At 43.4% G+C, this 12,548-nt stretch overlaps 1 pseudogene; it reads left to right on the top strand.

The window, feature by feature from the left end:
* The window catches only part of LOC149178280 (uncharacterized), a 197,613-nt pseudogene that overhangs the window by 83,705 nt on the left and 101,360 nt on the right, over positions 1 to 12,548 (top strand).

Raw genomic sequence — 12,548 nt, 5'->3', positions numbered from 1 at the left:
AGTTGCGTATTCTATGCAACAATAAATGCCTGTGACGAACATCCCGACGACACCAGCAATTGTGACTGTGTCGCAAGTTCAAACGATACCTGTTGCATGCCAACCTCAGTTTTCTCAGGTTGTAATGCAACAACCCTTTGACCCTGCAACCCAACCACAATCGCCGACTGGCGGGGCGACACAAGCACAAACGGGTACCCTTACCCCTCATCTTGGCCCAGTGGTAAGCATCGCACAACAACCAATGGTATCATAACCATGGTTGGTGCAGTATCAACAACCGCAGTTCCAGCAAGTGTACCAAGGTACCGAGCAGCAAATTTTTGCGAATAATGGACAACCGTACCTGCAATACGGTCAAAACCAACCACTTTACAGTGGGGTAGTCCACCGACCATATCAATCATACCAGCATCAAATACATTTTGCCGGTATGCAAAGACCAACTGCTCAGGCGATCCCTTCGTATCCTGGGTACGCTTCGCCTAATCTGAGTCAACAGCTGCCATTCGTGGCAACTCTAGAGTTACCCGATTTACATCGGTTGACGAACGATCCGATTGCTTATGCCCCTTGGTGGCCAGCGATTCCTCACAAACTTCCCTCTGACATTCCTAAATTCAATGGAAATCCAGGCGAAGACCCGTCGAATCACGTCATGACCTTTCATCTATGGTGTTCATCGAACACTCTGAACGATGATTCGATAAGACTTCGCCTCTTCCAGAGGACATTGACAGGTCCGGTGGCCAAATGGTATATAGAATTGCCAAGAGCCTCTTTCGACAATTTCAGCTCCTTAGCCACGACTTTCTTAACCCATTTTCAATTACCTATCAGGTATGAAACAGGAACCGAGATACTAACCAACTTCAAACAGACGACAGCTACTCACATATCAGATCATATACATGAGTGGCGTCGCCGTCGTAGGATGGTGAAAACATACGTTCCTGATCATCTATTAGCCGAATGGTTTATAAAGTCATTACTTCCAGCTATAACGGAAGATGTGGCCAAGGGGGGAGTCGTAACAGAGGAGCAAGTCATTGCTCGTGCTCAATATTTAGACTTAGTATATACTCAGTCTGGCACGCTCTACGACAAAATACCTGACGCCCCTAGACCTGAATTTTCAATTCCTCCACCTCCTAAATCGAATATTGACTCTCATGCCGGAGATGGCGTGATTGGCACTGCAAGCGCGAAGTCGAAAAAGGCTTCACCTCAGAAAGCCCGTAAGACTTCAGATCGAAATGCCCATGAAGAGATTCTTGCTTCGGAAGTAAATGCCATATCAGCAGATAAAGGCAAAGAAACCAATCAACCAGGAAGCAAGAAGAAGAAAAACAAAGGGAAGAAGAAGCAACAGGATGATCCGTCACCTGAAAAAACTTCTTCGAACTCTCCTGAGAAAGGGAAAAAGAAATGGCCCTGTATGATATGTGACGAAGATCACAAGACACCAGATTGTCCATACAAAGCTGAGCTCAAGAGATTCTTTAAGAGTCCAAAGAACCCAGCTGTGTTGACTGATCCATTTCCCAATCCAGGTCAAAATATGGTTGATAGTGGAAATGCTTCCCTGTCGCAAGTGCTGATGTTGTCGATCTCTAAGCAGCAAAATGATGCTTTGATTTTGACAAGGAACAAATATTACGGGAATCCGCAACTGTCAAACGAAAAGGGTAAAGATCAACCTAGTAGTTCGACAACAACTTTGACAGAAGTTGTCCCACCCATAATGCCAGAATTAACGATAAAACCACCTAAGGGTGTAGTACACAAGTCGACGTTTAATCCTCGTGCCAGAGCGGCGCAGCATTATAACATAGTAGAAGATTTGGCTCAATCGCCATCCGCTATGTCGACTCTAGAAGTACTACAAAATTGTCCATCCCAAAGGCAGGCATTGTTATCAGCAATAGGGGGGGTTGATCCTAAGGATTCCAATCTTGTGTCCTTTGATCACAAAGGGTATGACCCTCAGTTACCAGCTCAACTAGCTTTCCTTATTCAGGTGAAGGCCCTCAACAAAACTGTTCACAGAACAATTATTGACGAGGGGGCATCGACATGTATTATGTCAATGAGCTGCTGGAAAACGCTAGGGTCACCAACCTTGTCGAGATCTTCGACAACACTAAAGGCTTTCGACGGTAGGACATATACCCCTTACGGTATCCTAAGTAACTTGAAAGTTGAATTAGGTGGAAAAACAGTAGAGATTGATGTTGAAGTCATAGATGGAAATCTGGATTACAACATCCTACTGGGAAGACCATGGATTTATGCCATGGCAGCTGTCGTGTCGACTTATTTTAGGAAGATCGCTTTCCCGTTTGAAGGAGGGATTACGGCCATCGACCAACAGAACTTCCTCCTTAATGGTTCACAAGTTACGGGAAGCATTCCCATGATCCATGAAAGCGACCATTCAATTCAAGATATAGGAGTAGGACTGTTGAAAGACCCCACGATGATGGGGACTTTCTCGCTACCAAATCATATGTACATAGGAAATGTACCATTGGTGGCTACCTGCAACATGATATCTTCCACGAAGGTCGCAAAAGACAAACTCGTCATGGATCGGGCAATGGTGTTACACCCAAGCCCAATCGAAATATTGTAGCAATCAATGTTTCAGGCATGGGAGGCGAGCCCAAATCAATGCTCGTCAAGCGTTTGGGTAGATAGGTCAGGAGAATGTGGTACCCCCTTGGATCCTTGGTCACGAGTGCATGCAAGTGACGAAGGAATCCTTCAGTCAATGTTGATTGAGGGGGCACCATGGGATGATAACCACCATCGTTCCCTTCCTCAGGAAGATACTCAAGGTGACCTGTATCACCCTTCAGTATTTGAATTCCTAACAAATACTGTAAATACGGTGGACTCCGAGAGAAACCTATCCAATATAGAAGAAACTATAGCCATAAATATCTCGACCAAAACAGGCATTGTAGAGAATATTTATGTCAGCAAAGGTTGTTCCCCTTCAGAACAAGAAATATATAAAGCTCTTTTCCGCGAATTTAGAGATGTCTTTGCTTGGTCATATGATGAAATGCCAGGCATTGACTCGAGTATCGTTGAACATGAAATTAAGATGTATCCTGATGTCAAACCAGTAAGACAACGGCTTCGGCAGGTACACCCCAAGAAAGCCGCTGCTATTAAGGCAGAAGTTGAAAAACTCCTCCATGCTGGTTTCATCTACCCGGTTCCTCTAACCGATTGGGTATCGAATATTGTCCCTGTTATGAAGAAACAAGGAACAATACGAGTGTGCGTCGATTATAGGGATGTAAATCAAGCTTGTCCAAAGGACAACTACCCTACACCCTTCATCGACCAGATAATTGATGAATGCGCCGGATGTGAAATCTTTTCGTTTATGGACGGATTTTCCGGGTATAATCAAATTAATATCCGCCCACAGGACCAATCAAAGACTGTATTTATTTGTCCGTGGGGCACCTTCGCTTATCGGAAATTACCCTTTGGTTTAAAGAACGCAGGGGCGACATTTCAAAGAGAAATGAATTATGCTTTCCATGACATCAAGAACATCGTTCAACCTTATCTCGACGATCTTCCGGCTCATTCGCAAAAGCAGACTGATCATCCGCATCATTTAAGAGCAATATTTCTACGTTGCCGGCACTACAAGATAAGACTCAATCCGCACAAATGTGTGTTTTGCGTCGGTTCTGGTCGTTTACTTGGCTTTATAGTCTCCAAGGATGGGATTCGTCTCGACCCTTGCAAGGTGTAGGCAATCACTAATTGCCTCCACCTTCGAACTTGCTTCAGATTCAGAAACTCCAAGGGAAAGCAAACTTTCTGAGGAGGTTCATTCCAAATTACGCAGAACTTGCTAAAGGTTATACCCGTCTCCTGAAAAAGGATGTACCTTTCGTCTGGGACCAGGTTGCACAAGCTTCCTTTGATGCTTTGAGAGAAGCGCTAGTCAAAGCATCATTAATGTACGCCCCAGACTATCTAAGGGACTTTAACCTGTATCTGGCTGCAGCAGATACGACCATAGCAATGGTTTTAGTTCAAGAAGTCGATGGAAGTGAACACCCTATATATTATTTAAGTAAAAACTTAAATGATACAGAAAGTAGATATTCTCATGTTGAAAAGCTAGCATTGGCGGCTGTTCAAGCGATACAAAGATTTCGGCACTATGTCCTCTTTAGGAAGACCACTGTATTGTCAGATTGCAACCCCATGACTTATATACTGTCGCGACAGTTGCTTGGGGGCAAATATTCAAAGTGGATAGCTATCCTTCAAGAGTTTGATCTAGAATTTGTGAAATCCAAATCAAAGAAAGCTTTAGTTTTCGCAGAATTATTATGCGATCTCCCGTCATCGTACAACGATGAAACGTCCAAAGAATCGATCGTGGACGAAAGTTTGTTTCTGATATCAGCAAGTGATGAGTGGTATGGAGATATAATAGTTTATCTCCAAACCCAAAAGTTTCGGCCAGACACCTCTCACTCAGAATGAAAACGCATTCGATACCAAGCAAAAGACTACATGATCGTCGGTGATACGCTTTACCGTCGTGGTGTCGATACGGCCCTGAGAAGGTGTCTAACCCATGAGGAGGCCGAAAAAGCCCTGAATGAATGTCATTCAGGCACCTGTGGGGGGCATCAATATGGATATGCTACAGCACAAAGAATCTTACGAGCAGGATACTTCTGGCCAACCATGTTCAAAGATTGCATGACCGCAGTTAGAAGTTGCCATGCATGTCAGATTTTTGATAGCAAAACCAGAAGACCACCCGCTCCTTTACAGCCAATAATAGCTGTGGGGCCTTTCGCCAAGTGGGGCATCGATTTCATGCAATGTAACCCCACCTCGACCGGGGGCCATGGGTATATTATAGTCGCAGTTGACTATTTTACCAAATGGGCCAAGGCGATGCCTACATTGGATAACATTGGTGAAACAACAGCCCTATTCTTTTTTAATCATGTGGTCGCTAGATTCGGCGTGCCACAGGCCATAGTAGCAGATCATGGATCGCATTTCCGCAATCACATGATGGTTGAGTTAACTGCCAAACTAGGATTGTCTCACGACAGCTCTACTCCGTACTATCCACAAGCTAACGGACAAGTTGAAGCGATCAACAAAGTCCTGAAGCGCATGCTGCAAAGGATGGTGGGGGTTCACAAAAGAAGATGGCATTTGATCCTGTACTCGGCTTTGTGGGCCTACCGAACATCGGTAAGGAATGCCACTGGGTTCACACCGTTTCAACTGGTGTATGGCCTGGAAGCGATCCTACCAATCCAGTGTGAAATTTCGTCCCTTAAACTCGCAATTGATCTCCTCCCCGGAACCTCAAAAGAAGAAGCTCGTTTCTTGGAGTTAATCCAGTTGGATGAAACCCGTCGTGATGCCGCCTTGGCCAACGAAGCCCATAAGAAACAAGTCAAAGCGCAGTTCGACAAAAATGTCAAACCCCGTGTCTTCTCGGAAGGTGATTTGGTCTTGCTTTATGACCAAGAATCCGATAAATTGGGAGCTGGGAAATTCAAGTCCTTATGGATGGGCCCTTATATTGTTGAAAGTGTGTTAGCAAAAGGTGCCTACGAGTTGGTAGATTATGACGGAATTCCACTGGCGCAACCCCGCAACGAGTTGTACCTTAAGCGTTACTATGCCTAATAGTAACCTGTATGCTTTTGTTACATTTTTGTTTTCGCTAAAGCGTTTGTTCCGGTTTAAGTAATCCTCTTTTTACACTTATTGCAGATGTCAAATCCATTGGAACCATGGGTTGGATATGCTGACGGAGCGAGTCGTAGTTCGAGGAACCTATCCTCAGCAGCCTGGGCCATTTTTAACCCAAGCGGCGAGTTAATGAGTTTCAGGGGGGTATGTATTGGTCAATCAACAAATAATATCGCTGAGTATAGCGCGTTGATAGAACTCCTCTCTGATGCCATTACCCATGGCATACGCCGGCTAGTCGTCAGGCTAGACTCACAGCTCGTGGTACTACAGCTCAAAGGTACCTACTCTGTCCGAAATCCAGCTATTTATCGCAAGTTCCTAAGAGTTAAAATCTTGGAAAGACAGTTTGATTTTATCCAATATCAACACATTTCCAGAAACTTAAACACATTAACCGACTCATTAGCAAACTATGTGTTAGATAGACATTTGCAAAATTGATAAAAAGAGAAGCGTCATCGATGTTTCATACATGGATCACATAAAAATTGGAATAAACCCCGAAAATCAAAAATATATATAGCTGTTTACGGTTTACGTATAATGTTCTGTAACCAAGACAAAATCGGTCATACGACCCCAAAACTCAAAAATGGCTGGGGGGCACCCTAGCCTAGTGATGCTCATGATAACATGCCACGGCCTGTGCGATCATGCGCAGAAGACGAGACCATCGTCTAGGAACACCAGCAGTATGTCGCTGCAATCGCAGAGGCAACTCGTCAATCCGTACATCCGAAATCCCGAAGGTAAGACCCTCGACCTGTTCCTGCACAGCAGCAAGAGTCTCGGCCAAGTCAAGGTCACGGAGAATAGCCCTCCCTGGAGCCTCCCCTGCTGGGGCAGCGGCCGGAACTCCCGGACGAACTGCTGGATGGACGGGGCCCACATCTGCATGCACACATGAGTTTGATTAGAGTCTTGATAGAGTAAAGCACAAGGACATTATAAATAAAAAACAGTAAACGGTGATAAGGTCAAAATATTTACCAAGATCACCCCACTGCTCGCCATCCGGTAGTACCAAATCCGGATCACCTCGGAAATCCATGCCAATATATGGATACTCGGAAAAAGCCATATCCTGCCGCTCGAACCACCTAAAGAAGGCATCAGTAAAAGTAATTCGAGATTGACCTGCATGTCTAGCCATGTGGTCAACCCACCTCTGCATGCGTGGCTCAGTAGGAGATGGTAAGTCGAGAACAATGTACTGAGGTTGCATCAGGGGTATCTTCTCCAAAGCGAAGGCAGTCAAAACTGAACCAAAGCCAAAATTCTTCAGTCTCCTGTCCTTTACTTTGGTCAACTGGTTTTTCATCTGAACCAGTACTGCATCACACCAGTTAAAAACTTTCGGCTGAAGAAACCCCAGGGGCTCATGGGGGCAGGAAAACAAGCATAAAACTGAGAAATAAGACCATGAAAAGGTAGAGCTAGGGTTTAGCTCCTACCTGGTGGAAATGGCGCTGAAAATCGTCCACAGAATCTCCCAAAATCAGCTGGTGAAAAATCGAGAGGAAGAGGCACCTCCAAAGCTCCAACAAACCAAATGCACATGAAATGGTAAAATGAGAGGTAAAAACATCTTTTAATTGCTTTTACGTAGTTCAAAGTGAAATATTAGTATTTTTACTTCATGTTATCCATTTCTAACAAGTTTGTTGCAGCAATTGATGAAAACAGTACTATCTCTGGAAAAGAAAAACTAGTCATGGTAAAATATGAATTTGACCTTATCAAACGAGCAGTTTTGGCAAAGTTCATGCTCGTTAAAAAATAAACGCAAGATCCGAGCAGTTTTGATGCGGAAATTCATGCTCATTTAAAAAAATAAACATAAGCTAGTGAGCAGGCTTCCCCCAGAGTTCAAGCTCATCCAGAAAAAATGAACCGGTAAATAACCATTTGAGACCGTAAAATCATCAGCCATAAAAGCCTTGGTCGTGTTTGTGCACCATCACCTCCACTTTTCATTTGGCCGATCATTCACATCCACTTGATTGTTTACCTATTTTGAGGAACAGCTGCGAAGAGTGATCCCACCTAGCCATCCTTGTAATACTGCCGTGATTGGAAAATTCCAACCTGTACCTGGAATTTGCTGCTATCCCTGTTTATCACTCGTTCCTCGAAATACGAGTCTTCTTTGAGCTCTTTTCACTGACTCGTAAAATATGAAAAGTTTGGCGAGTTTTGGCCTTCCAGCTCATTAAAAGGACCAGAAGAGCTATCCCTCCTCTAGATTTTAATCTTTTTGGACCTGAGGGATTATTGCACAAAAAGATCGAGCGCTTGTCTAGTTCGGCTCGATAAAGACATCGAACATTCATCCCTTTTGTATTGTTTTATACTTTTTCGGACTTAAGGGATTAGATGACGAAAAAGGACCCCTGGAGTCCACTTTAAGTACCCTTTTCAGACTCTCTAAAAATGAAAAGGACCGAGTTGTCTTTGTCGCTGGGCTCGTTAAAAATATTAGATAGCGACAAACTTGTCTTTAGACGAGAACGAGTTTCCCTATCGCTAGGCTCGTTAAAACATAGCGATGGGCTTGCCCGAAGGGCAGGGTATAGAACAAGCATATGTTATCCTCCTCAAGCTTGACAAAAATAAAGAGGTACTGGTCAGAAATGACTGGGGGAAAATTGGGAAGAACCTCAAAGCTTAATGGTAGCAAGTCGCTCTTGAACATGACACTTTTTGCCTCCGTAAATATCGGGTTGGGTTATTATCATTCACCGGTCCCTTCACCATGGTCTCGCCATACCATCCATACATGGGGTAATGCTACCGATCCATCACATCAGTGTCGTTATATGTTCAAGAGATGTCATTCAGAAAGTGTCAACCGGGTCCCATCCACTACCATACATCATCTTTCATCCTTCCATGGCCGCCACCCTGAATCATATTTCACAGATCGTTTTCACCATCATCACTAGCTCCGTTCCGTGTCACTGATGTGGGATTCATTAAGGCCCTCCTTTGACGGATCACTTCTTGTCGACATCAGCTCATTATCCAAGAAGTTGATCTAGGAACACCCCCTCAGTACTTTGAAGCTTGCATGCCTCAATGGCAAGTTTCTCACTCCCGGCGATAGGTATACATTAATGACCTTCGACCAGGAGACTTTGCGTGGTGTTCGACGTCAGATCCTATATTCACACCACGTGAATTGTGCTGCAGTAGCTTGAGGGTCATCATCATTATCGGTGATTCCTCTCGCGCTTGTTAACGGTTTACATTATTGACTGGTAATCAAGCGATGTCTTTCCATGTTTGACTTCAAGAAATTCTCACATGGATCGACTTGTACTAAAGTGAAGATCGGATAAGTTTGAAGACCCCGGATCTAGTTTCATCCATCTGGGCTGCGGTATACATTCAGGAGATAAAAACATAGACATGTGCAGGAGATGATCATCCTACTAAAAAAGGATGATAATTAAAAGCAGAGAATTATCAGTCTATTATCAGACGATCGTCTGTTTATGTACAACAAATGTATTTGTAAAGCTGAGCATGGGAAATGCCTGCATCAGCTAGATCATGAAAAGAAAGTATGAAAAGATAATGTATTGTATTGTATTTTGTTACAGGTCACCTCCCGACGATTGAATGAACTTCGGATCCTCCTAATAAAGCATTTCACCCGATAAACGACCTCATACTTTAGGGGGCAACTGTTATAGACATTTTTGTGCCTTACAGCATAGAGCATGAAATGTCAATAATCTAAGGGATCCAAAGTCCCTAAACATGTTGTTATTACCCTTAGAGGAACAAGGTCAGCAAACCACAGCACTGCAAATCAGTTCTCCACTGAAAAACACTCAAAAACTAGTCAGTTTTGGATCAAAGCAGCTGCTCCACTAAGCATCTGCGCTGAATGTCAAAAGCTCTATGGTGTACCTGCGCTGCATAGCAAGTGCAACAAAGGCTACCTGCGCTGGGCATACTTTGACATGTGGAGGAATCTTTTTCCCAATGTGCCAGTGCCCAGGAAGCTTCCAAAAAGACACTTGATCATAAGATTCGCCTAATGATGAGTTAAGAGCTTCTAAAACTCCAAGTGGAAGGTCGAAACTCCGAGTGAAGAACTGAAGAACAACTGGAGTTGAAGAGGACAACAAGTCACACATCGAGCTGACTTATCTTCACTCCAAAACTCTATATAAGGATCTCATCCCATGGGATCTGGAGGGGGGGAATTTAGTGCAAAGAATTGCTGTTGGTTTACAGTTGTGAGCATTGGGTGATTGCTTGAGGGAGGTGAAGAAGAGATTTCTCTCCGTCGAGAAGGTGATGCTGGATTGGATCTCTCATGGTTGTATCACCGCTTGAACCTTACTTCCATATATTAATAAAGCATTTGAGGTTCTTCTATTCGCATGTGTTTCAATGATGTATTGTCTTACTTGCGTATTTGATTTATGCTAATCCTTGAATCAGTTATGAATGCATGCTTCTTGTAGTTTCCTTTCTTTGTCTTGTTTGCAGGATCTCGTGTAGCTGGGGCTCGTGAAAAGACTTGGAGCCGGGAGCAAGCGGCAAATAGAGGAGATCGGATCGACCATTTGCGCAAGACATCGGTAAGTGGATCTCTTCCTTTCATCTCTTGCATGTCATAAAGAAGTAACTTTAGATAGCTTTGCTTTCAGCTATTGCTAAGGAACTGTCACCCTTAGAGTGGGTTAGGGTCATTCCGAGTTGGATACTTTCCCCCACAACAATATGAGAAACCCAAAGGAATAATAAAATGAAGGGATTAATACTAAAACCCCAAGCCATTATGAACCCAAGGGGCTAATATTATAAACCCAATGTATATAAACCTTAAGATAAATATTATAAACATTAAAATAAGCATGATCGACCATCGTTGATTTTCATATTGAGACAATCCTTATCACAATTCCATGTTGGACAATGGTTGACATCATAATAAACCATGTTTGACTTGGGAATAATAAACCCAAGTGATTGATATTATAAACACAAAGGAACACACAACGATAAAGCATATTGCCAACTCGACTCGAGCGTTGGGAGGGGCGAAGAAGCTAGGGTTGGAGTTGAAGATAGGGTTTTGGATTCAGGGTACCATGGTGGGGAGTGCCAGGGGGAGTGCTACACCCTCCTAAAGCTAGGCAGTTATAGGAGGAAGTTTGAACGCGGGAAAGAAACATTTCAAAAAACCACTGGACAAGATCTCAGAAACTAGAAGTCAGGGGACATCTGGAAGAAGTGGAGATCAGGATCAGAAAGGGGATCAACAGGAAATGAGAAAAGAAAATCATATTTGATGAAGTAGTGAAAAACCGACTTTTAGAAAGACTACAGGAGTCTGCAAGCCCAAGTCAGGCATTATTCCTTGGGTCGTCTTAAGCAACCCAACGATACAAGCTCATAGAGATCATATCACAGAGCATGTAATTGTATGCAAGTTCATGGGGCTATGGTTGACAGAAAGGACTTTACATGTCTAGATAAGGAGCCATTGGAAGCCAAAGGGGGAAACACATTTACACCAGGGTTCTAAGGGTTTTTTCACAGTAGTGTTTGCAAGCTTAGAAGATAAAGACAAAGTGTTTGAAGGGGGACCCTATTTCTATGCTACGACAGGACTCTACATGCATCCATGGATGATGAACTTTGTCCTGGAATGTGAAACATTCACTTCAGTACCGGTTTGGATCAGACTATATTCCCTTCCTCTGGATTATTGGTTGCTAGAATATTTAAAAACCATAGGCAACAAGCTGGGACATTTTCCAAAAATCTAGGAGGCAACTCTGAAAGGGAGATATACCTCCTTTGCCCGAATATGTGTGGAAATGGATCTATTTGGAGCCTTGCCGGAAGCAATCATTTTAGAAGTATATGATGAAGAATGGGTGCAGACAGTGGACTATGAGCACATGCCATTCAGATGCCACAATTTCCATGAACATGGGCATCTATATAGAGATTGCCCTACAATCAACAGGGAAGATAATAAAAAAACCACTATCGAGAGAGACCAAGAGGGTTTCACCAGAGTTGGGAGTAAAGGAAAAGGAGGAGAGCGTCCACACAATAAGGAAAATGAGGAAAAGCACACATGACAAAATAATCTCAAGATCCTGGAGGAAGAAGAGGGGAACAAGGAGACAGTCCAGGACATGGAGAATGTAACAAACGAACAAGATAGGGTAGCTAACATGGAGGATATCGCAGTAGACAACCAACAAAAGGATGATATACCAAGCTTGATGGAGATCAGTAGGGAATAGGAGATGACTCCAGGTGAAGCAGGCATAGAGGACCATGAATTACAAGAGATTTTGGATAGGGAAAATCTAGATCTAGAGAAATTTCTGGAACAAGGTAAACAAATAGGGGTGGACTCCCTACTAAAAGAGGACTATGATAGACTACTATAGCTCTTTCTCTGGAGGTCACAAGTGAAGGGAACGAGAGTCAAAATAAATCATGAAAGCCAGGAGCCAAGTGGGGTCAAGATGATGGAGAATCCTCAGGCACAATCTCCAAAGAACTCAGACAGGAAAAGAGGAAGAAAGAGGCAGAATGAACTGCTGAACGAATGTGGAAAACTATTGACCGACTCAGGTAAGATGAAAGAGCTTACCAGTTATTCCTTTACTAATATTTCTTGATGAAGTTTACAACTTGGGCCATTAGAGGAATAGGTAATAGAAGGAAACAATGAAATCTTAGTAACAGAATGAAAGAAGAAAAACCAGGCATGGTTTTTATTTAGGAGACAA

The sequence above is a fragment of the Pinus tabuliformis genome, chromosome 4_1 (genome assembly GCF_031772625.1).
Source record: "Pinus tabuliformis cultivar Carrire ecotype Pingquan chromosome 4_1, CPIR1, whole genome shotgun sequence".
Lineage (NCBI taxonomy): Eukaryota > Viridiplantae > Streptophyta > Pinopsida > Pinales > Pinaceae > Pinus > Pinus tabuliformis.
This window is presented reverse-complemented; position numbering and strand designations above follow the sequence as displayed.